General features: G+C 34.3%; 1 protein-coding gene across 5 annotated transcripts in view; it reads right to left on the reverse strand.

Annotated features, from left to right (window-relative positions):
* The window catches only part of NLGN4X (neuroligin 4 X-linked), a 456,535-nt gene that overhangs the window by 276,643 nt on the left and 156,098 nt on the right, over positions 1-23,794 (reverse strand).

Raw genomic sequence — 23,794 nt, forward strand, 5'->3', positions numbered from 1 at the left:
AGTTAAAAAATAAAAAGGAATGATAAAAATAAATAATAAATGGGGAAGCTAAATAGCTTAGTGGATTGAGAGTCCGATCTAGAGATGAAAAGTCCTGGGTTCAAATATGATCTGATACTTCCTAGATGTGTGACCCTGGGCAAGTCACTTAACTCTACTGCCTACTTAACTACTTAACTGCCTACCCCTTGCCACTATTATGCCTTGGAACCAATACACAGTATTGACTCTGAGATGGGAATTAAGAGTCTAAAAATAAATAATACAATTAAAAAATTAAGTAATACAAAATTCCCTCATTCTCTCAGCATTCCCAATACCTTCCATAATACTGTTTAGAGGATAACACTATTTTCCCAGTCCCCCAAACTCACAACCTAGAATTCATTCCTCCCAGATTGCTTATTTTTTCTCACTCCTTACATTTCAGATGTTGCAAAGGTCCATCTACTTCACCTTTGCTATACCTCTCAAAGGAGCCATCTCCTCTCCTCTGACACTGCCACCCTTTGGGGGCGAGCCCTTATCATTTTCTTTCTAGCTTACTAGTGGGTCTTCCTGCCTCAAGCTTTTCCCCACTGCAATCCATCCTTCTTTCAGTCACTAAAATGATTTTCCTAACTCACAGTCTTATCATGTCACCCACCATCTTCCCATCTCAATAAACTCTACTAGCTGTTTCCAGGACAAATATAAAATGCTCTGTTTGGCACTCAAATCCCTTTATAACCCAGCCTCCTCTTGCTTTTACAGTTCACGTACATCTTAAACTCTTCCAGGTACTCATTATGCAGGGTCACTAGTTTGGCCATCCCATACACAAGATCTCCATCTCTCGGCTCCAGACATTTTCTCCAACTGTCCCTCATGCCTGGAATGCTCTCTCTCTCTTCAACTCTAAAGGCTGGCTTCCTGGCTTCCTTTTAAAACCCAACTAAAATCCCACATTCTACAGAAGGTTTTCCCCAACTCCTCTTAATTCCAGTGCCTTCCCTCTTTTCCTCTGTATTTATATTATTCCATATATCCTATTTATTCTGCACCTACTGTAGTTCACTTTATATACATTTGCTTTCATTTTTTTTGACCCATTAGTGTGTATACTCTTGAAGGGCTTTTGCCTCTTTTTGTATCCCCAGCACTTAACATATTGACTGTCTGGAACAAAATAGGAGTTTAATAAATGTTTATTGATTCATCAACTGACTAATTTAAGCCTCAAAATAATGTTAATTATTTTAATTGTTATTATCAGATCTTTTCTTCAGATGAGGAAACTAAGACTCACAGAGGTTAAATTAAACGCCCAATATCACCTAAATAATAATTGCAAGGGTCAAGATTTAAACAGAGTGCTTCCTGTTAAATCTAATATCCGATGCTCTGTGCCATGCTGCCTCCTTATTTGCCTTAGAACTTTTATTATCATAGCTAATCCTCTTTCCATGAATATTCTTTCTACATTAAAATTTTTATAAGTTATTAAGTAAATGATTATAATTTAGTGAAATCACTTATTTAAATCAGACTATAAATAGAAATTATTTTGTAAGGTAAGTTTCTCTCAACCAAAGTACATCAAAAAATGAAGTCATTGAATAATCTAGACCAAAGCCAAAAATTTCCTAATTTTGTCCTTAAATTTGTAATGTTCCCATTCCCTGTGGAAAAAAATTTCTGTGGAAAGAATTAGAGCTAAGGAAAGCAATTTTAGATGAAATAATCTTACAGAATATTACAGAGATAACATTTTCTCTGTAATTTATTCCAGTCAGATATGACAAAATTTCTTTATTAGTCACTGTAACTATTAACTAGGTTAGGAATTGAAAGCATCCAGAGGTCTAAATTGGTAGCTCACTAATTGCTGAACATTTCTCATTTGGCATCTGTCCCTCTGTGAAGCCCTCTGGCTTCCTTCCCCACATCCCTTCATTCTATATTTTAAAAAATGAAAGTAACAAAGTAATTCAGTTGTGTTTTTACTTTGCAGGTATATCTCAAATGTGGGAAAAGATGTTCAGCAAAAAGCATTATTCCTAAGCTGTCATGACTCTCCCTGTTTTAAAAACATCATATTTCTCCTTTAAAACCTCAGAAAAATTTTTATAAAACTCACCCTCTTTATTCAGTCTAAGGGAATCTCCTTAATTAAGAACTGATCTCTAATCTTGGTTGTTAAAAAGCATCTCTAACATGAAAGATATATAGTAGAAGTAGAAGGGAATTGCTTTCCAGAAAACTGAATATCTTGTAATGTTGTGAAGATGGTTGAATAATGGGTGACTTAAAGTAGGTTTAGAATAATCAGTAGGGTTAGGAACTGATTAAGTGATGATGAGGGTAATAACTCACATGTTTCATAAAAGTTTATGCAATAAATTCTCAATTCTTACAATTTTATTTCCTGCCTACAGTAAGCTATTATGAACCACACAGAAAAACTTCTTGTTTAAGAGAGCTCTTTAGAATATGACTAATGCCATCATTACTTACTTTTCCAAAAGAAAGGCCTATTATTCACAGATGACAACTGATTCAACAATTTGAGAAATCAATAAAACATCTCTGAAAATCTGCATAGCATACATGATGAATATTCCAAACATAACAATTTGCTATTTTATATAATGTTATATAACATATGTTAATTTCAAATATGATATGTAATTTCTTCATTAGACTAAATATTGTTGTGAGCTTTTGGTTTAATAGTGGAATGCACTGCAGTAGTTGTTAGCTTGTTAACTGCTGAATAGTTCAAGACGTATATTTTTAGTCTGGCATTTTTCCCTATGTGAAGCCCTATGGATTTTTTTCCTTATTTAAAAAAAATTTACATGTTCTTTTTTGAAGTTTCCTTCCTATAAATCTGTTGATATTACTCTTTTTTCTCAAAATTATTCTACACTTTCCTTTGGTAAACAATAAAATTATTTTAATAGCTGCCCAGCTTCTTCCTGAAACAAAGGCCTATCCATTTAAAAGCAGCATTCTTTCCAGTGATATTGTAGAGCTAAGAGTCCTGTGACAGAACAATTCCAGAAGAATTAAGGGATAAACCATCCCCTTAAAAATTCCTTTGGAGGTGTACATATTCTCATGAAGATATATAAGAAATGATGAAAGAGATGCAATATCTTTACAAATTGCTTTAAATCTTGAGTCAGCTAATCTGAGTTCTAATGCCACCTGTCTCACTTACTACTTGTTTAATGTTAAACAAATTATATAACTTCTCTGAGCTTCACCATCCTCATTTGGAAAATGAGAGGCTTGTATTATATTATCTATAAAATCTCTTCCAAAATCTAAATCTAAATTTTTAGGATTCTGTGAATTGTAATAGAGACTACATACAATATTTGGAACTTGACAAAAACCTTAATCATTTAACATCCTTATGGAAGGATATAGGTATTGTATCACTGAAAGAAATATCTATATCAATGAGGTGACAGATAATTTGGAGGATTGGAGAGATTATTGATATATTAAGTATTTCACAAAACTCATCTATATGCCTATCAGATACAAGAATATTTTTTCTAATGATTTATTTTGCTTATTTATTCACTTTTCTGAGACTGGATGTTTGGGATCTCAAATTCTTATTTTATTGACTTAAATTTTTTAGATTTCTATAAATATTTGTTCAAAATTTTTATTTTTGTTGGCTTCTAATTTATTACAGTAGTACTTGATAATTACCATTATTTCCTTAATATTTGTTGCATTCAACACTCTGATTTTTTTGAATATCAGATTTCTAACTTTGCTTTACTTTATTAATCTTTTAAAAATAGCACTTTGTAATGGGTGTTTTAAAGGGGGTTCCCTTGATTGGGAAATGGCTGAATAAATTATGGTATATGATGATGATGGAATACTATTGTGCTATAAGGAATGATGGATTTCTTGATTTCTAAATGAACCAGAAAAACCTCAGTGAATTGATGTGAGGTGAAATAAGCAGAACCGGGAGAACATTGTACACAGTAACTGAAACACTGTGGGATGATCATATATATAATCAATTTTGCTATTAGTAGCAATGCAATGATCCAGGACAATCACTTGTGAGAAAGAACATGATCCACGTTAAGAGAAAGAACTGTGGAAGTAGAAACACAGAAGAAAAACATATAAATTATCATTTTTATAGGAATATAGGATTTAGGTTTTAAAAGAATACTCTATTACAAAACTGAATAATATGGAGATAGGTATCAAGTGATAATAAAAGGAAAACCCAGTGGAATTGCTTGTCAGCTCTGGGAGGGAAGATGGAAGAGGGGAGGGAAAGAACATAAATCATGTAACCATGATAAAATATATAAAAATATAAAAAGTAAATTTAATTAAAAAGGAAAAAATGGCTCCATTTTGTTTTCAGATGTTTTCAATGTTATTTATTCTTTTATTCTCACAAAAATGAGGATTACTTTTAGATTTTTATTTGCTAAATTACTATTTTTTAAATTGAATATGTAGTTAATTTGATTTTTTATGATAGTAAATCAACAAATTGAATAAATCATTTTCAAGTATCAGATTCCCTATGGCCAACCAGAATCTCTGCATAGCATGTGCTTTTGACTCGAACCCACATGGGTCAGATCTTTTTTACTAGATGAATTGGTAGATATAATTGTTGAGCTACTGTTAATGATATTTGAAAAAGTTTGGAGAAGATTAAAAGCACTAGAATAGATGAAGGATTGGATAACAACTCTCCTGGTTTTATTTTTAAAAAGAAAATGCGATTAGTAAACCTGACTTTGATTCCTGGAAAAATTCTAGAATGTTTTATTAAAGAGATGGCTCCTAAACTTAAAAAAAAAAAAGGAATGACCACAGGGAGCTAGTATAATTTCAATATAGACAGGTGATTTTAGATTAACTTCATTTAATTTTATTTTTTTCTTCCTTTTTTAAAAAAACAAGGTCACTAAACAGGTAGATCAGAAAACCAAATAGGGCAAGCTATGAGCTACAACAAGATTTGGAATTGGTTTAATGGTCAGATCCAGAGTATTCTGAAATGATTCAAAATTAAACAGAAAAAAGACCCCGGAGGAACATCAAATGATCTATGTTTGATCACACTGAACATTTTTATCAGTAACTTTGATAACTGGGTAGATATATCATGACTATCATTTTGCATACTGCAAAAAGTTGTAATATATAACAATGTCAACAGTAAGAAGCAAAAGGATTTCTCCTGAGGGTAAAGGGAAGAGAAAGTACTTATGAGGAATGGTAAAAACACAAATGTGCCTGCTGTGGAAGAGGCAAGAAGGGATAGAGAATTTCAAGCATGCAAGACAGAAAGCTGGAGATATCTTCACCACTCTCTCAGAGCCACCAAGGTCTCCAACTGCCTTTGCTGGGAACATTCTGTTTGGAATCTTCACCTTCATTGACAGAAGATGTTCCCAGCTTTCTGTCCTACATGCTTGAAATTCTCTCTTCCTTCATGCCTCTTCCACACTGTCATTGTGCTTAGTGTTTTCCAAATATCTTATTTGATCTTCACATTAAACCTGCTATTATTATTCCCCTTTTACTATTGAAGAATCCATGGCAAATAGAGGTTAAGAGATGTACCCTTGTTCACACAGCTAGTAAAATTCTGAAGGCAAATTGATCTTAGGTCCTCCTGACTCCAGATCCAGTATTCTTATCCATTGGACCACCTAGAAGCACCATATGGTATTGGGCCAAATAACTTTGGAAAATGGAAAGTTTTATTTTTATGTTTAAAATAACAGTGATTTGCTAGATCCAAAATGTTTGATGTTTTAGTAGTCCATCTGATACAAACAAGTAGATTGAAATGTCTAAATGAGTTGAAAGAGTGATGTGATAGCCAAAAAACTATTGAGGTCTTAGGCTATAGCTTCAAAGAACTAAGAGTACAGCCCAGGAGTAAACAATTCACTTTTGTGAATATGTCTGGAATACTTTGTTCAATTTTTGGAACATTATTTTTTAGGAAGGACTTTGATAAACTATAGAAAATACAGAGGCAAGAAAACAGAATTCCTGAAGGACCTCAAGTTCATGCCATAGGAAAATTAAATTAAACAGCGAAGGATGTTTAGTGTGGAGAAGAGATGGTCAATATGGGACAGGATATCTCTTCTTAAGTATTGGTATATGTTCTTTGTGGTCAGCACTATACGATGTGCTGAAGAGGATGAAGGAGGTAACTTAGAAATTTTAAGACTAAATGACTGCTGACAAAATGAATGATGAAAAAGGCAAAAAGAGGGAAGCTGGTGAGAAGAACCAGAAGGTGAATTCAATTTTGGAAATCCTAAAAAATTTAGAAATTGAGATTCTAATGAGACATCCAGGTGCTGATATTGCAATATTGCAATGAAAAAGAGTAAAGAGAGAATAAGCTTTCTGTTAAGAGTCATTTCAATTAAATTTGATTAAATAAGGATTTATTTAACATCTAACATGAAGGGTTTCTGCCAGGGCCTCAAGATAAAAAGATAAAACAAAATAGTACTTCAAGAAATATATATTTTGTGAGGAGAAGGAAGTGTTACTGTGTTCATAGATAAGAAAATATACATCATATGCAAAATTAAAACAACTTGAGGTGAGAACTAGATGAATCAAAATAGGGCTCCTGAAAGACTGGCACTTCAGGTGAACCTTGAAGAAATTAAAGGATTTAGGAGGGATAAGTGAGGGAAACATTCCGGGCACAGGAGATATAGCCTTTGCAAAGAAGAGATGGATGATGGGGATGGAAAATGACACAGGATATAGATGAAAGGGAAAATAGAAAGCCCATGTTTGCTGGAATGTCAAGGGATGAGGGTGAATACTGTGTACATCAGTCTAGAGAGACAGCTTTGAGCCAGATTGTGATGTGTTTCAAATGCTAATCATAAGAGTATTTTATTAGTCAGGCAATAGAGAACAATTGAAGCTCCTTGAGGATGGAAATATGAATTTAACACTTTCAGAGTGCATAGATTGGATAGGTAAAAGGCTGGTTGAAGGGAGACCATATTGGAAAAATAGATATGTGATTATCTGCATACCGATGAAGTTTGAACTCTTCAGAGTTTTGAAGATTTTCAAGGAAGAAAAAATTTTTAAAAGGAAAGGAAAGGTTCAAGGTGGGATCGAAAGGAATATCACATTGCAAACGTGACTAAGAAGAATTATTTGGAGGATTTAGAAAAGCAATATTATAGAAGTTAAGGGAAAAGAAACCATCAAATAGGCAGACATGCTCAGGTGAGACAAACATTACAGAAAAAAAATCAAGAGGGATAAAGATTGAGAAAATACAACTAAGAGACAGATGAGCGATAACTTTTGAAGAGTGCAATTCCAAGAGAGTGGAAGTAATGAAAATTAAATTTCAGGGGTTAAAGAGGAAGTGAATGGCATGGAAGTGGAGACAGCATGTATGGATTACCTATTTTTAGAAGTTAGCTAAGGAAAGGGAAGAAGTGAAAGTGATTAAAGAAAAAGTTCAAGAGAGATTTTTAACATCAGTTCAACCTAAATATGTTTTAAATTGCAAGTGATGAGCCAGTAGATTCTTTTGGTAATATGTTTTTTCTTTACTATCTTTGTTGAGAGCCACACATCTCATAAGTGTCTAAGGCCATATCTGAATCCTGGTCTTTATGATTCCAGAACACACACAGACATGGACACACACACACACACACACACACACACACACACCCCATATATACATTGTGTGTGTGTGTGTGTGTGAAGAGACAAATTTCCATATAATATTACACACACGATGATGTAATATCCATCTATCTATACATATATTTGTATGTCTTAGAGATGGTGTTGGGGAGAGAGGATAAAAAGCAGACAACAGTTAGGTTCTAATTCTGCCTCTGATACACAATGGCTGTCAGTCAATAAATATTCATTAACTGCCTAAAATGTCCCTGGCACTGTTTCTGTGACCTTAGGGAAATTCCTTAAATTCTTCATATCCCAGACAATTTCTAAAACTATATTCTGAAAACAAGTTGCTCATCAACTAAAGGAAGTTCTCTCACCAGGATTTCTCATTAGTGATGTAATCATAATTCCGTACATTTTTCTTTAGTATGAATTTATGCTAAGTAAACCTTTTTTGTAAACCTTAAAGCACCACATAAGTATGCTGTTATTATTATTTTTCCTCATATTTATTTAAAACCAATTGTAATCAAGTTTTATAGCATTCTCAAGGTACATGGGAATAATGTGATCTGTATAAGGAGAAATACAGCAATTTTCCCACAAGAACAAAAGCCCCCAAAGCAAAAAAAAAAAAAAAACTGTCATTTTCCCACTGAATTATAAGCTAAAGAAAAACTAGAAAATTCCATGTACATTAAGATAACAAAAGGTAGAATATATATATATACAACTCATGCATAGCCTTGCTGAAAACAAAGAGATTATTAATGCTTAAAACATTTCTAAAGTAAAAACACTTAACACTATTCTTTATTTTAAAACGTTTATACTTTGGCTATTTATCATGCAGAAGAGTGCAGCTGTTAGCATTAGTTCAATTACATGGGTTAATAATAAATTATCTGAAAACCATTTTCTTGTCTCTTTGGTAAAGTTAGAAGCATAAATGATAATTGTGCACTAAAATTATATTAAAACTGTAAATCATTTTCTATTTTCATGAAGCATATGAGAAACAAATAGAAAGGACCAAGTCAATTGTTCTTTCTTTGTTCTTATTTGTCCAGAGGTCACTGAATTAAGAACTCAAAAATACAGCTTAATTTCATGAAGTAAACAATCTCCTTTGGCTCTGTAAAAAAGAACATACAAAATATATTACTATATCTCATGTTAATGGAACATTGCCTAATGATGTTAAATGTGGAAAAAACACTTTTTTAGTTTTGCCTGCTTTGTAATTTCCTTTGTTCCCAAGTATCTTATGTGCCAGTTATTTGAGAAAGGACCAAAAAGGATCTTCAGAAAGATTTTTTCTCTATCTGTGAATAGTTTGTTCCTTCCTAATCATTTCAAACTAAAATCAAAATCCATATCCCATAGAATAGGGTATAGAATTTTTCTCAGATAAAGAAAACTTGACCTTTCATTTTAAAGTTCCTCTCTTGGGTGTTTCTTCTGAGTCCCAATCCAACACTCAACCACAGAGAAGGTTGAATTTCATTATTTTTCTAACAACAAAATTTGGTTTGGTTAAAAACAATAGCAGGAACACAAGATGATTCTTTTTTTTTTTTTTTACCATCTGGGCTAATTCTAGAAGAATTCAAAGCAATCAATATTTGTCATTGTGTCACTTTTTAATGCTTTTTTCCCCCACCACAAAGTATTTATTTGGCATCTTAATTCTGTCCTCCTCCACTGCTCAGGACCTCTGTTCAAATTACCACCACACAATCAATCCCAAGGAGCAGCTTTACCTCTGGATCAAACTTGGTGTTCTTCATTTAGGGATGGGTGGAGTTGGGATGAGAAGTTGAGGGCTGAGAGACTGCCAGCAGTTTGAGGGTATCCCAGGAGTATGGACTTTTGACCTAGAGCTCTAATCAAGGCCAACAGCACTGGGATGCCCCAAGTTGATTGTTGACTCAATCCAAACCAACAATATACAGATAATAAGAATTGATTAACGTCTCAATCTCTGCTCAAATGTGTGCCATGGGGTATGAATCAGGGCCTGGGAGCAAGAATTCAGAACCCAGAACGTGAAACTTGGAATTGTGGACTCAATCCAACACTTAGGACAATATAGATTTAGAATGATCTCATGAGAATGAGATTGCATACTCATTCCATCAATATCTCAGCTAGGCTAGCAACTTTATGTAGACTACTGGAAAAAATGAGTCAACAAAAAAGGATAAAATATGATGCTAATCAAGCCAGGTACAAAACCAGAAGAGAATAACTTCAAGATGCCTATAAACAAGAATAAGACACAGCTTGACTACCAAATCAATTAAAATTCTTTGAAGATATGAGTTACAAATCAAAAGATGATTTAATTGATTTTGTAAATGAAATTAGAGCTATAAAGAATTAGTACCTTAAAATTAAAAGTATAATGCCTTATCCAGAAAACAGATTTCCTAAAAATTAGAGTGGACCAAACAGAACTTAATGACTATGAGAAAAGAAGTAATTTGATAAAATTTAAAATATTGAAATACAGAAAACCAAAATATCACATATAAAAATCATTTGATCTTTAACACATATGAAAAAAAGATAATTTAAGAATCATTGATCTAAATGCTTTGGCAAGGGGGAAACTGGGTGGCTCAGGGTTGAGAACCAGGCCTAGAGACAGGAGGTTTTAGGTTCAGATAAGGCCTCAGACACTTCCTACCTATGTGACCCTGGGTAAGTCACTTAGCCCCCATTACCTAGCCCTTACCACTCTTCTACCTTAGAACCAATACACAGTACTGATTCTAAGATGGTAGGTAAAGATTTTTTAAAAATTAAAATTAAAATAATTTTTAAAAATAAATGCTTTGGCCAAAAGAAATCCCAAGTATATTATTTCAAGAAATTATGAAATAAAACTTCTCAGAAGCCTAAGGATCAGAGAACAAAATGAAAAAAAAAAAAAGGTCTACTGATTACTTCCAGAACTAAAACTTAAAATGAAAACTAGAAAATTCAAAGCTAAATTCTGGAACTTTCAGTCTCATAAATTTCAAGTAGAGTAGGCAGTCACTTGAATTTTAGAAGCTTCCACAACAAAATAAATTATTTAATGTAATATTCCAAAACAAAAAGATATCGATTTATTGCCAACAATAACATTCCCGGGAAAATTGAGTATAATCCTACATGGGTAAATTAATTTTTAATGAAATAAAGAGATTCTAAACAATCCTAAGGAAAAGACCAGAATTGAATAGAAACTTTGAACTATAAACCCACGAGTAAAGACAAATATAAAAGGTAAATAAAAACAAACAATGGAATATGCTTTCATTCTATTGGGGGTGAAAAAGGAATGACATATGCAATCCTTAAGTGTTGCAATTATTTCAGAGGTCACAGAGAGAGTCTAAGACAAGTTTCTGAGTGATTTTTGTTATGTTTGGAAGACCTTAAAAAGATTAAAAGGAAGGAGGAAAAAGATATGCCAGGGAAGAGTGATAGGAACTAATCTTACTTAACTAAGGGACTTTTTTTTTTATTTGAGCATTTCCAAACATTATTCACTGGAGACAAAGATCATTTTCTTTTCCTTACCCTCGCCCCCCAACCTCTCCCATAGCTGATGTGGGATTCCACTGGGTATCACATGTGTTCTTGATTCGAACCCATTTCCATGTTGTTGGTATTTGCATTAGAGTGTTCATTTAGTCTCTCCTCAGACATGTCCCCTCAACCCTGTAGTCAAGCAGTTGCTTTTCCTCGGTGTTTTTACTTCCACAGTTTGTCCTCTGCTTGTGGACAGTGTTTTTCTCCTAGATCTCTGCAGATTGTTCAGGGACATTGCATTGCCACTAATGGAGAAGTCCATTACATTCAATTGTACCACAGTGTATCAGTCTCTGTGTATAATGTTTTCCTGGTTCTGCTCCTCTTGCTCTACATCACTTCCTGGAGGTTGTTCCAGTCTCCATTGAATACCTCCACTTTATTATTCCTTTGAGCACAATAGTATTCCATCACCAACATATACCACAATTTGTTCAGCCATTCCCCAATTGATGGGCATCCCCTCATTTTCCAATTTTTGGCCACCACAAAGAGTGCAGCTATGAATATTCTTGTACAAGTCTTTTTCCTTATTATCTCTTTGGGGTACAAACCCAGCAGTGCTATGGCTGGATCAAAGGGCAGACAGTCTTTTATCACCCTTTGGGCATAGTTCCAAATTGCCCTCCAGAATGGTTGGATCAATTCACAACTCCACCAACAATGACTTAATGTCTCTACTTTGCCACATCCCCTCCAGCATTCACTACTTTCTTCTGCTGTCATGTTAGCCAATCTGCTAGGAGTGAGGTGATACCTCAGAGTTGTTTTGATTTGCATCTCTCTGATTATAAGAGATCTAGAACACTTCTTCATGTGCTTATTAATAGTTTTGATTACTTTATCTGAAAACTGCCTATTCATGTCCCTTTCCCATTTATCAATTGGAGAATGGCTTGATTTTTTGTTCAATTGATTTAGCTCTTTGTAAATTTGAGTAATTAAACCTTTGTCAGAGGTTTTTATGAAGATTGTTTCCCAATTTGTTGCTTCCCTTCTGATTTTAGTTACATTGGTTTTGTTTGTACAAAAACTTTTTAATTTGATGTAGTACATTTTGTGACTCTTTCTATGTCTTGCTTGGTTTTAAAGTCTTTCCCTTCCCAAACGTCTGACATGTATACTATTCTGTGTTTGCCTAATTAACTAAGGGACTTTTAATAAAGTCTACACATTTGAAAAAAATAGGTGTGTGTATGTGTGTGTGTGTGTGTGTGTGTGTGTGTGTGTGTGTGTATGGACATCACTTGAACATCACTGAGATATGAACTGGTCAAAGGAGAAGAGTTTGGCAAAAAATGCATCTGAAATATGAAATATGAAAATAAATAACAGGAAGAAGAAAAAAGATGGAGGATAAGAGTAAAGGTAGATCTAACAAAAGATTAAATATAAGCAAATACCTTCTTCCCACCTCCTCTTCAGAGCAGAAATTTTGAAGATAAATTTTTAAACTTCCTTTTAAGGAAAAAAATAAGAACCTCAGATTGAAATCTAAATGAGAGGAGAAAAGGAAAAAGTAAGTGACACATTTTTTCAGCAAGCATAAAGCAATGGTGCTGAGCACCCTTCTTATTCCATGCAAAGTGGAGTGGGGAGCAAAGTGTCAAAAAAATAACAAGAGAAAAGTATGTAGAAAAACACAAAATTTAAAAGTTTGCTTGAACAAATCAAATTCATTAAGATGAAAAATTTTAACTAGGAAATATTTTTGCAGAAAGTTTCTTTGATAAAGATTTTATTTCAAAGATATATAAAGTATTGATTCAAATAGAAAGAGACACATTTCTGGACTTGACTAACTTGAATATTTGTTTTGCTTGATTATGAATATTTGTTATAAGGAATTGTTGCTGCTTTTTGGCTTGTTTGTTTTTCTTTTGTCAAGAGAAGGAGGTAGGAGAGAGAAAAAACTACTAGATAATTGAAAAAAAAATCCAGTTAAACTTTTTTTCAAATAGCAGAGTATGACACAATTGTCATTAATATCAATCTGGACATGATGCTGCTACTAATATTATATAAAATCCCAAAAGGTTATTATATCACACTTGTCATATTAAATCCATAATGCACTAAAAATCCCTGGGCATTTTCTCATTGGTTTGTATGGTTCCCTTCTCTTTTAACTATACAATTTATATTTTAGTAAATCCAAATATGATATTTTACATTTATAAAATTTATTTTATTAGGTTTTCCCTGGTGTTTTAGTCTTATAAATCCTGATCTAATCTTTGAATCCTGACTTTGTTAACCAGGGTGTTAGCTGTTCCTTATAGCACCATTAGCTGGCATGATAAGCACGCTGAATGAATGAATAAATGAATGTGAAAATGATTTCTTATATCTTAATAGTTTCTATTTAAATATTATGTATTTTTATTATGTTTATATTTTATGTCATATATATTTTATATTTTTATTATTATGTTTTGTAACACTTAAATCAATTAATTCTACTAATTATTAATGTAACTTCCTTATTTTTTCCCAACTGGCTAAGCCAAACTTTTTTTTTTGGTTCAGGACAACATTAATTTTTTTTCCAGATTATATACCAATATAATTTTTAGTAATAATTTTCTGACATTTATGATTTCTGTTCTTTCTCTTCCTCCCACCTTTTCCCCCCTCACCAAGATGGCAAGTAATATGATATAGGCTGTGTATGTATTATGATATAATACATATTTCCATATTCATTTCATTGTAAAAGAAGACAGATATAATTTAGAATGGAGAAGAATTCATGTAGAAAATAAAGTGAAGAATGATATGCTTCAGTCTTCATTCAGATCCTGTCACTTCCTTTTACAGAGGTAGACAGCCCCCTTTTTTTTAAGGTCTGGTCATTCCTCAACTTTCTACTTTTTTTAAAAATTTCATTTTTTTAATTACAATAATCACTTTATTTCCCTCCCTCTCCTCCACCTACTCTTTCTGCAGCCATTTTGCAATTTCATTGGGTATTACTTGTGTCCTTGATCAGAACCTATTTCCATGTTGTTGTTTGCACTAGGATGTTCATTTAGAGTCTATGTCACCAACCATATCCCTTCGACCCATGTATTCAAGCACTTGTTTTTCTTCTGTGTTTTTACTCCCATGGTACTTCCTCCGAATGTGAATAGTGGTTTTTTTCATAGATTCCTCCAGGTTCTTTGGGGTCATTGCATTGCTACTAATGGAGAAGTCCATTACAATCAATTTTACCACAGTGTATCAGTTTCTGTGTATAATGTTCTCCTCGTTCTACTCCTTTAAGTCTGCATCAATTCCTGGAGGTCATTCCAGTTCCCATGGAATCCCTACAACTTATTATTCCTTTGAGCACAATAATATTCCATCACCAACATATACCACAATTTGTTCAGGCATTCCCCAACTGAAGGGCATCCCCTCATTTTCCAATTTTTTGCCACTACAAAGAGCGCAGCTATGAAAATTCTTGTATAAGTCTTTTTCCTTATTTTCTCTTTGGGGTACAAATCCAGCAGTGCTATGATTGAATCAAAGGGCAGACAGTCTTTTAGTGCCCTTTGGGCATAGTTTCAAATTGCCCTCCAGAATGGTTGAATCAATTCACAACTCCACCAGCAATGCATTATTGTCCCAACTTTGCCACACCCACTCCAAGATTCATTACTTCTCTTTGCTGTCATGTTAGCTAATCTCCTAGGTGTGAGGTGATCAGAGTTGTTTTGATTTTCATCTCTCTGATTATAAGACATTTAGATCACTTTTTCATGTGCTTATTAATAGTTTTGATTTCTTTATATAAATATTGCCTATTCATGTCCCTTGGCCATTTATCAATTGGAGAATGGCCTGATTTTTTTTTTGTACAATTGGTTTATCTCTTTATAAATTTGAGTAATTAGACCTTTGCCTCCCAATTTGTTGCTTCCCTTCTAATTTTGGATTCATTGGTTTTGTTTGTACATAAACTTATTAATTTGATGTAATCAAAATTATTGATTTTACATTTTGTGATTTTTTTCCTACCTTTTGCTTTGTTTTACAGTCTTTCCTTTCCCAAAGATCTGCAAAGTATACTATTCTGTGTTCACCTAATTTGCTTATAGATTCCTTCTTTATATTCAGGTCACTCACACATTCTGAGTTTAACTTGGTGTGGGGTGTGAGATGTTGATTCAAACCTAATCTCTCCCATACTGTCTTCCAATTTTCCCAGTTTTTATCAAATAGTGGGTTTTGTTACCAAAAACTGGGATCTTTGGGCTTATCATAGACTGTCTTGCTGAGGTCATTTACCCCTAATCTATTCCACTGATCCTCCTTTCTGTCTAGGTAAGATTGTCATTTTTATTATGTTAGTCATCCTACCTAGGAGCAATCAATGCTTTTCCAATTGTTTAGATATAGTTTTAATTGTGTAGAGTGTTTTGTAGTTATGTTTACATAGTTCCTGTGTTTGTCTCCACAGATAGATTCCTAAGTATTTTATATTTTCTAGGGTGATTTTAAATGGAATATCTATTTCTAATTCTTGCTGCTGAGATGTGTTGGAGAGATATGTAGAAATGCTGATGACTTATGTGGGTTTATTTTGTATCCTGCAACTTTGCTAAAGTTGTTGATTATTTCCACTAGCCTTTTTGTTGATTCTCTGTGGTTCTATAAGTAGACGATCATATCATCTGCAAAGAGTGATAACTTGGTCTCCTCATTGCCTATTTTAGTACCTTCAATTTCTTTTTCTTCTCTAATCACTACAGCAGGTATTTTTAGTACAATGTTAAATAACAGAGGTGATAATGTGCATCTTTGTTTCACTCCTGATCTTATTGGGAAGGATTCTAGTTTATCCCCATTGCAGATGATGTTTGCTGATGGTTTTAGATATATATTGCTTATTATTTTTAGGAAAGGCCCTTTTTATTCCTGTGGATCTTTGGATTCTTTCAATTTCCACTTTTCCCTCTTGTTCTAGAATAGCAGGACAGTTTTCTTTAATAATTTCCTGTAGTATTATGCCCAGGCTTTTTCTTTTTTCATGGTCTTCCTGTAGGCCAATGATTCTTAAATTGTCTCTCTTCGAATGATTTTCTAAATTTTCTGTTTTGTTAATGGAATACTTCATATTTTCCTCACTTTTTTCATTCTTTTGGTTTTGTTTTATAGTGTCCTGCTGCCTTGTGAGGTCACTTAATTCTAGTTGTTGTATTCTGGTTCTTAAAGACTGGATTTCATCCCTGGCATCTTGGTCATCCTTCTCCTTCTGGTCTGATTTTCCTTGGAGGTCATTTTTCATCCTCTTTACCTCATCACCTTTGCCTAATATTTCATCTTATTTGCCTCATTTTCAAACTGGTTGATTTTGGCTTTCAAGACACTATTTTCTGTTTCCACATGACTTATCTTAGTTTTTAAGTACTTTTCCCAATTGTCTTTCGCTTCGCTTAATTATGTTTTCAATTGCATTTTGAGTTCTTCCAAAGCCTGTATCCAAGTCACTTGGATTTCTGTTTTATCGTTTAATGATCCCTCCTCCTCTGTTCTCTTTGCTCTTTGTTCATTGCCTGTATAGAATCTGTCTATTGTAATTTTTTCTTCTTTTTCTATTATTTACTCATATTTACCCCTTCTTTACTCCCCATATTTGTCTGTGCTCTTGCTCCTCTCAGTTTTTTTTTTTTTTTGGTTTTGGGGTTTTCTGCTCTTTGAGCTTTGACAGAAGATCTCTCTGTGTAGTCTGTGGGGGAGGGGTATTGGAGTTTGAGCTTCCCTGTCCACTGGTGACTTTTGATTGGATTAAAGTCCAGCAGTTTGTGGGGGAGGGATGTTGGAGCTTGGGCTTCCCTGAGCTCTGAAGACTTTTGAGGGGATTAAGTTTAGCTGGGTTGGGCTGGATGTGCCCTGAGGTCAAAACCTCCTGGAAGGATGGAGCAATATGGAGGGTCTCCGCCTCTGTGACCAGACTGCCCGATCTTTGCTCTGTCTCCAGCTCCTTCCCTACTGCCTGTGCTTGACACTTTGAGCCTGGCACAGCCTTGTCCGCAAGGTACACCTTCCAGAGAAGCACCTTTGTCCGCCCAGAGTTTCCCACTGCTGCTGGAGGTTTAGTTTTTTAGGTGGGGGAGGAGGGGTTCTGGGACCTTCCTTCTGCCTTCCCCTTAAACTTGAGTGTTCTTGAATTCCAGCTTTGGGGGGGGGGTGTACCTTTTGGATTGAGTCCAGCAGGAGGGTTCCTTGGCTGTCTTGTTGTTAGGTTTGATTTTCAGTCCCTCAGGAGCATTAAGTTTGTGATCAGTAAGGAAGGGTTTTCAGGGGTCTGAACTTTTGCTGCTTCTATGTTGCCATCTTTACTCCGCCTCCTCTAAGCCAATCTTTTGAGTGCTTAGGAATATCTTCTTCAAGGAGGCTGTGTAGTCTTCTTGGGCTTAATGTAAATAGTATAATAGTATAATAAAATAATATTTTAATAAAATTAAAGGAAACTAAAAGGAATAAAGAAATTGATTTTAGTACTCCATGAATACCATGCAAACGTCTAGTTAAGGTACTCATAGTACACTACAGAATATTAAGTAAAATTAATCTCTCTTACATTTTTTACCCAAATTTCAATTTTATTTTGTGTGTGTTTTGATTTGGTAGGGGACAGAAGAATGTTCACTTGGCACTGTTAACTCATATAATCTTGTACATAATTTTATAATATTTAGATTTCTTTCATAATGTATTTTAAATGTTTATATATAAAATAATTATATGACCATCTTTACCAGGAAACTCAGGAGTAATGGGTTTGATTTTTCTTCCCACTTGGTTCTAGTTCTAGGTATTCAATGACCTATAAGTAAGCATAAGAGTAATATAAGCTCCCATAAGTTTAAAATATCTGAAAATAATATACCTCAAGGGCAGTAGGAAGGAAACAACCAATATTATCACATATGATAATCTCAACAACATGGAAATTAAGTACTATTATTATGCATTTTACAATTGATACTGAGATAGAGATGAAAAGTCCATTCAAACAGTTCTTAGGTGCCTGAGAAACTGAGCTTATTGTGAACTCCTGTCTCTGATCACAGATGCAACATTCTAGCCATTGCACCATCTAAGCTCCTTAGCCTGAATATTTCTACCTTGCTACCTCATGAAGCATTTTTCTTTATTTCAGGAATTTTCCTTAAGTGAACCACTCATGAAATCACAGAGGCTGCACTGGTGCAATGACATTGGGACTAAATTTGAAGTCCTCAAATAATTTGAATCTCAGCTGTATATCTTAAAAGGTCTACAATTCAAGAAAGTCATTTCATTTCTCTGGGCCTCAACTTCCTTATCTATAAAATGATGGGGTTGTATTAATTATCTACAAAATCTTCTGGCTCTAGTCCAAACAATTTGCAATTTAGGACTATGGGATTGGAAGACAGTATTTTTTCTGAGTCTAAAACTGGCTACATCTATGTGAATCACAGATATGGAAGATAAAATTAGATAATAAATGGGAAAACCATTTGGAAAAGTTAGTCCTAAACAAATGTAAGATATTAGTCAGGGGATTTTTATCAGGGAAGTTAGAGGTCCTAGTTCTCATGAACAATTTGAATTGGAAAAACACATTTGTGCAAAAGAAAACACATTCTAATCACCTAGCAAAATGGGACAAAGACTTGGTATCAAATCAGAAAAATATCCTGGGTTTTGTTTCCAGTTTGGCTACTATAACCATGAATTATTCAATTAAACTCTCTTGGCCTTGGTTTACTACATTTATGAAATGAAAATGTTGCATGAAAGGATCTCTAAAATCACTTACTGCATCTTTGCCAAATTTTAAACTAATTCAGAAATGCTAATGGTTAATGAAGTCTGCCATTCAAATTTTTGAAAGGAAGCTCTTAGAGAGTAATATATCAATTCTGCTGACAGACAAAAGCCCAGAATTGTCCAAATAAGTTTTAAAATCTGAGCAATTTGTATATTTAACTGTGGTCCCATAATATTTAATGGCTTATATAGTCAATGAATTGGAACATCTTAAAAAATTAAAAGGTTTTTTTGCATTTATTCATTCAACAAAAATTTATTAATTGTCTCATTTATGCAAAACATTCTGTTAGGAACTAAGGAGATAAAAATGTTAGTAAGACAAAGTTCTTAACTCTAAAGAAGCTCACAAGCTTATTTCCCTTATTATCTTCTTAGAAATAGTGAGAAGTTGAAAATTGGCATGACTTTGCCACAGAAAATGTCTTGTCTATTGTTAACTCCATTCCTCCAACCAAAACATGTCAAACTATGCAAAAGCTGAAAGGGCACTAATAGTTAACTTAGAACCTCCAACACTACTCACCTCTGTGATCTTGAATTTTGAAATGCCTCTCTCTGATTAAAGGTGTTTTTCTCCCTTATTTCACTTCTTCTGTTGCACTCTTTCCTTTTCAACATTTCTCTCTTTCTCCAGCTCTCTCAGACCCTCAGTCTGATCTCATTTTTTATTCAGAGCAATTACCTTACAGCTAATCAAATTAGCTATACATAGCACTCCACTTTTGAATCCCTTGTCCAATCACTTTTCACACTCATGCAACACTCAACCATAGGTCATATTTCCTTAATTTGTTTTTTTCTGCTCCTATTCCAGTGCCATTGAATGCACAGTGTCGAATTTTTTTGATACCATAACTTTCAAAGAACATCCATCAAGTCATGAAAGAGCTAAAATCATTTCCAAGCATGCTCATAATAAGAATAACACAATTTCTTAAAGTATTGAAATATACCAGAATTTCATTGTGCTAATCATTATGAGGAGCCAACATGGGTTTATTGAAGTTTAGCCAAGTTATGTCAAAATCTCCTGATGATATGTTCTCATGTTATTACGTTAGTAGTGCGAGGAAACTCCAGAAGCAAAAATAGATTTGATTTCATCTGAATATTTGTCAAAATTTCTACATGGTATTCTTCTGAATGAGAGAGTTAAGTATAGGCTGAATTACCATATCTTTTGGGAGTATTTGGGCTGGCTGATCTACCCCTAGGGTGCTGACTAACTACTCAATTGTCATTCTGGAGAGAAAACTTCATTGCAATGCTACAGTGACTCTCTGAATTTCACCAAACCATATAATTTTTTTCCTATGATGATGAGGATGAAAATAAATATAGCATGATTGTGATCAATTTTTCAAATGACACAAAGGTGGGATACAAGCTCATACAATGTATTATAAAATAATGATTAAAAGAAAAATTAAAATTTAATAGGAAAATACATAATACTACATTCAGATTTAAAAATTAATTCCCTATGTACCAGAAGGGAGAGATCCAACTTGGCAGCAGGTACTCTCACACAAAACTGGGTGTCTTGGGCAAACACAGAATCAATATGTGCCAGTATACTGTCCCTGCTCTTAATCTTCTACTGCATAAAAAGGCATAGAATGTTAAGAGAGTTGGGTAGTCCATTGGCTCTAACGTAGTTAGATCACATCTAGTGTAGTATTAAATTCTGGGCATAATATTTTAAGAAGCACATTAAAAAGCATAGAGGAAAACAATAACTAAATATTCATAACTGAGGAGAGATGGGAACCACCTCATATTTGGACAGTTAAAGAAATTGATAACTTTTTGCCGAATTTTAGTTCGGCAACAGAAGGCAAATCAGGATAACAATCTTGAAATATTTGAGAGATATTTTTATAGAAAAGGGAAAAGAGTTTTCTAGTTTGTTCCAGAGTATGAAAATGGATGCTATGGCAGATTTAGATTCAATGTAAGGGGGGGAAAAAAGTATACCGTGGAAAGGTTCTTAGTTGTACAAATTTGTGTCAATTTCTGTTGAAGTCTGGAGAAACTTCTGGCTTTTCTGTTCTTGCTTTCTATTTTTAACAGCCTCACTATTTATTATTCATATATCCTGCTTCTACCTGATACCTTCTTCCTTTAAGCTCTGACTCTTTAGAATTCTCTCCTCTATTCTCTCCTCAAATATATAACCTCTTCCAGGCTAGAGACTTCCAATTATCTAGTTGATTGGTGCTACTCTATCTGCAACCTCAAGGGCCAGGAAAGCAGCAGATTGGCCTGAACAAAACCCTTCCTTTCCAAATATAACCCCTAAAAAAGCCATGACCCAGAACTAAAGCAGGCTGCTCTGGCCCTGGAGCTCCCTACAGTGCTCCAAAGTGGAATTCTAGTCTACCTAGACATATGCTGCCACAGCCTGAAAATCAATGTGCCCAAGATGCCCTAGAGCAAGAGACCTGTTTTAATCCCTTCCCTATTCCTTCTCATTTCTGCTCTGGAAGTGGGTGCCCTGGCCCCAGTGAGATAAGATATGTGTGGTCTATTCTAGTTTATCAATCTTGATCTCAAGGGGTATACTGTGCTTCCCTTAGTTTCCTCCCAATCTCTTAAATGAGTACAGGTAAATAACAATGTCTTCTCTTTTAAGTCTTCCATATCAAATGAAAAACTAAATATCTGACCTGCTGCTTTAAGCACTGATTGGCTCCTCAAATTCTTGCACAAAAATTCAATTAGTCTCACCAATGAAACCTGATAAGTTTTAAGAGATCTTAGATGTCACAGATCAAAAATGTATGAAATAACTTCCCCCAATCTAATATTATTTTCTTTTGCAATGCTTTTGTTCACACAAGATTTTTCATTTTATATATTCAAAATGTTTCCTTGACTTTCACAATATTTATTATGCCACAATTAGTTACAGATTCCCCTCCTACTCATAGTTCTAAAAGTTTTAACCTTCGATTCTCCTCTGCCGTTTATGGTATGACTTTTTATTTTTAGAACATTTATTGTGGCATAAGATGATGTACAAAGTCAATTTTCCGCCAAATTGCTATTAAGAAGATTATGTTGGCAGCGATATAAAAGATAAATTGGATTTTTAAAAAATAAAAGCAGAGAGCAGAATTTGAAAGGTACTTAAAATAGTTCAAAGAAGAGGTGATAAGATCCTGAACTAGAGGACTGTACAAAAGAGAAAAAGGGATAGGTATGAGAAATGTTCTGAATGGAGGATTGGCAAGACTTTGCAATTTATTAGATATGATAGCTTGGGAAGAGAAGAGCCAAGGAAGAACCTAAAGTAGGTGGCAAGAAGTCTTAATAGAAATAGACTAGTAAATTTAGAGGGAAGAAGTAGAAAGGAGAAAATAGTAAAAGAGAAGGATATAAGCATTTATATAGCATTTATTCTGTACCAGGCACTGTATGAAGCACTTTAAACATATTATCTCATTTGATCCTTGCAATAATTCTAAAAGGTTAGTGCTTTTATTACCCACATTTTACAGTTGAAAAAAAAACTGAGTTAAACAGAGGTTAAGTGACTTAGTAAGTATCTGAGACCAGATTATAACTCAGAGCTTACTGATTTGTTGATTCCAGGGCCAGTACTCTACCCCACTGTGCTACCTCCCTGCCTAGGCAAAGTTTAACAGGCTCCCTTGGTATATGGTGAACCTCCCATTACTAAAGTATAAAATGTGTAATTAGAATTTTGTACCCCAGGGCGCTGTCTCCCCAAACTCCACTTTCATCCTTAAGTTTTAGAGATAAGATTTCTGGCACCCCCCCCCCCCGCATTCTTCTCCCCCCGAAAAGGGAGAACTTGCTTTTTACTCAGGCTTTACTTTTCCTCTACTTCAAGTGATTATTAATAAATCTCATAAAATATAATACTTGGAGTTACTGGATATTAATTTTATTCTTACAACCATCAGAACCCAAGGAAGTTGCATCAAGGTATTTTTTTCATTTATTGGAAGATCAGACTCTTGAACCATAGGATCCCTCCCAATTCTAAGACTATTTATTTGTTCTTTAAGAATTCTATCAATAAAATGGAGGTATTAAATGCAATAAGCTCTAAATTTCCATCAAGTTCTAAATGTGATTTTTTTTGCCAATCTGGGTAACTAGAATACATTCTTCATGCTATGTGAAAGGGAAATAGTGTTAAAAGTAAATATTTGAGGTCATTGGTTTCCTTCACACAGGCATCTTCAAATGTAGGCTAGAGCTAAGATGCCAGAGTAAAAAATGTTTAGAGGTTGTCAAGGACTCAAACTAACACAAAATAACAAATTCTTCACAACAAATCCTGGTGCAGCAGGGTGAGCTGAGGCAGGGTGAAGCAATGCTTCTGCCCAAAACTACATGGGGGGAGAATAAGGGACAACCTCTTGCTGAAGCAGGAAGGGAGATTACAATTCTCCTGGCAAGTGGAGCTCGGACTCCAGGGAAAGTGTATCTCCAGACTCAATCCAATCTCAACCGGAGGAGTGTAGAAACCAGTAGGTTACAGTACAGGCACCTGTGGAAGGAACTCAGCTCAACAAGGTCCAGCATTGGGCAGGAGAAGGTAGAACCCAATAGGATCCAGCACAAGCTGGATTTAGACAGAATAACTGGAAACTTCCTGAGAGCAGGCCAACCAGGCCACCTCTGTGAAGTTCTCAGTCTGAGACCCAAAACAACCACGTTGAACCCAGGC

Source organism: Monodelphis domestica, chromosome 8 (genome assembly GCF_027887165.1).
Source record: "Monodelphis domestica isolate mMonDom1 chromosome 8, mMonDom1.pri, whole genome shotgun sequence".
Lineage (NCBI taxonomy): Eukaryota > Metazoa > Chordata > Mammalia > Didelphimorphia > Didelphidae > Monodelphis > Monodelphis domestica.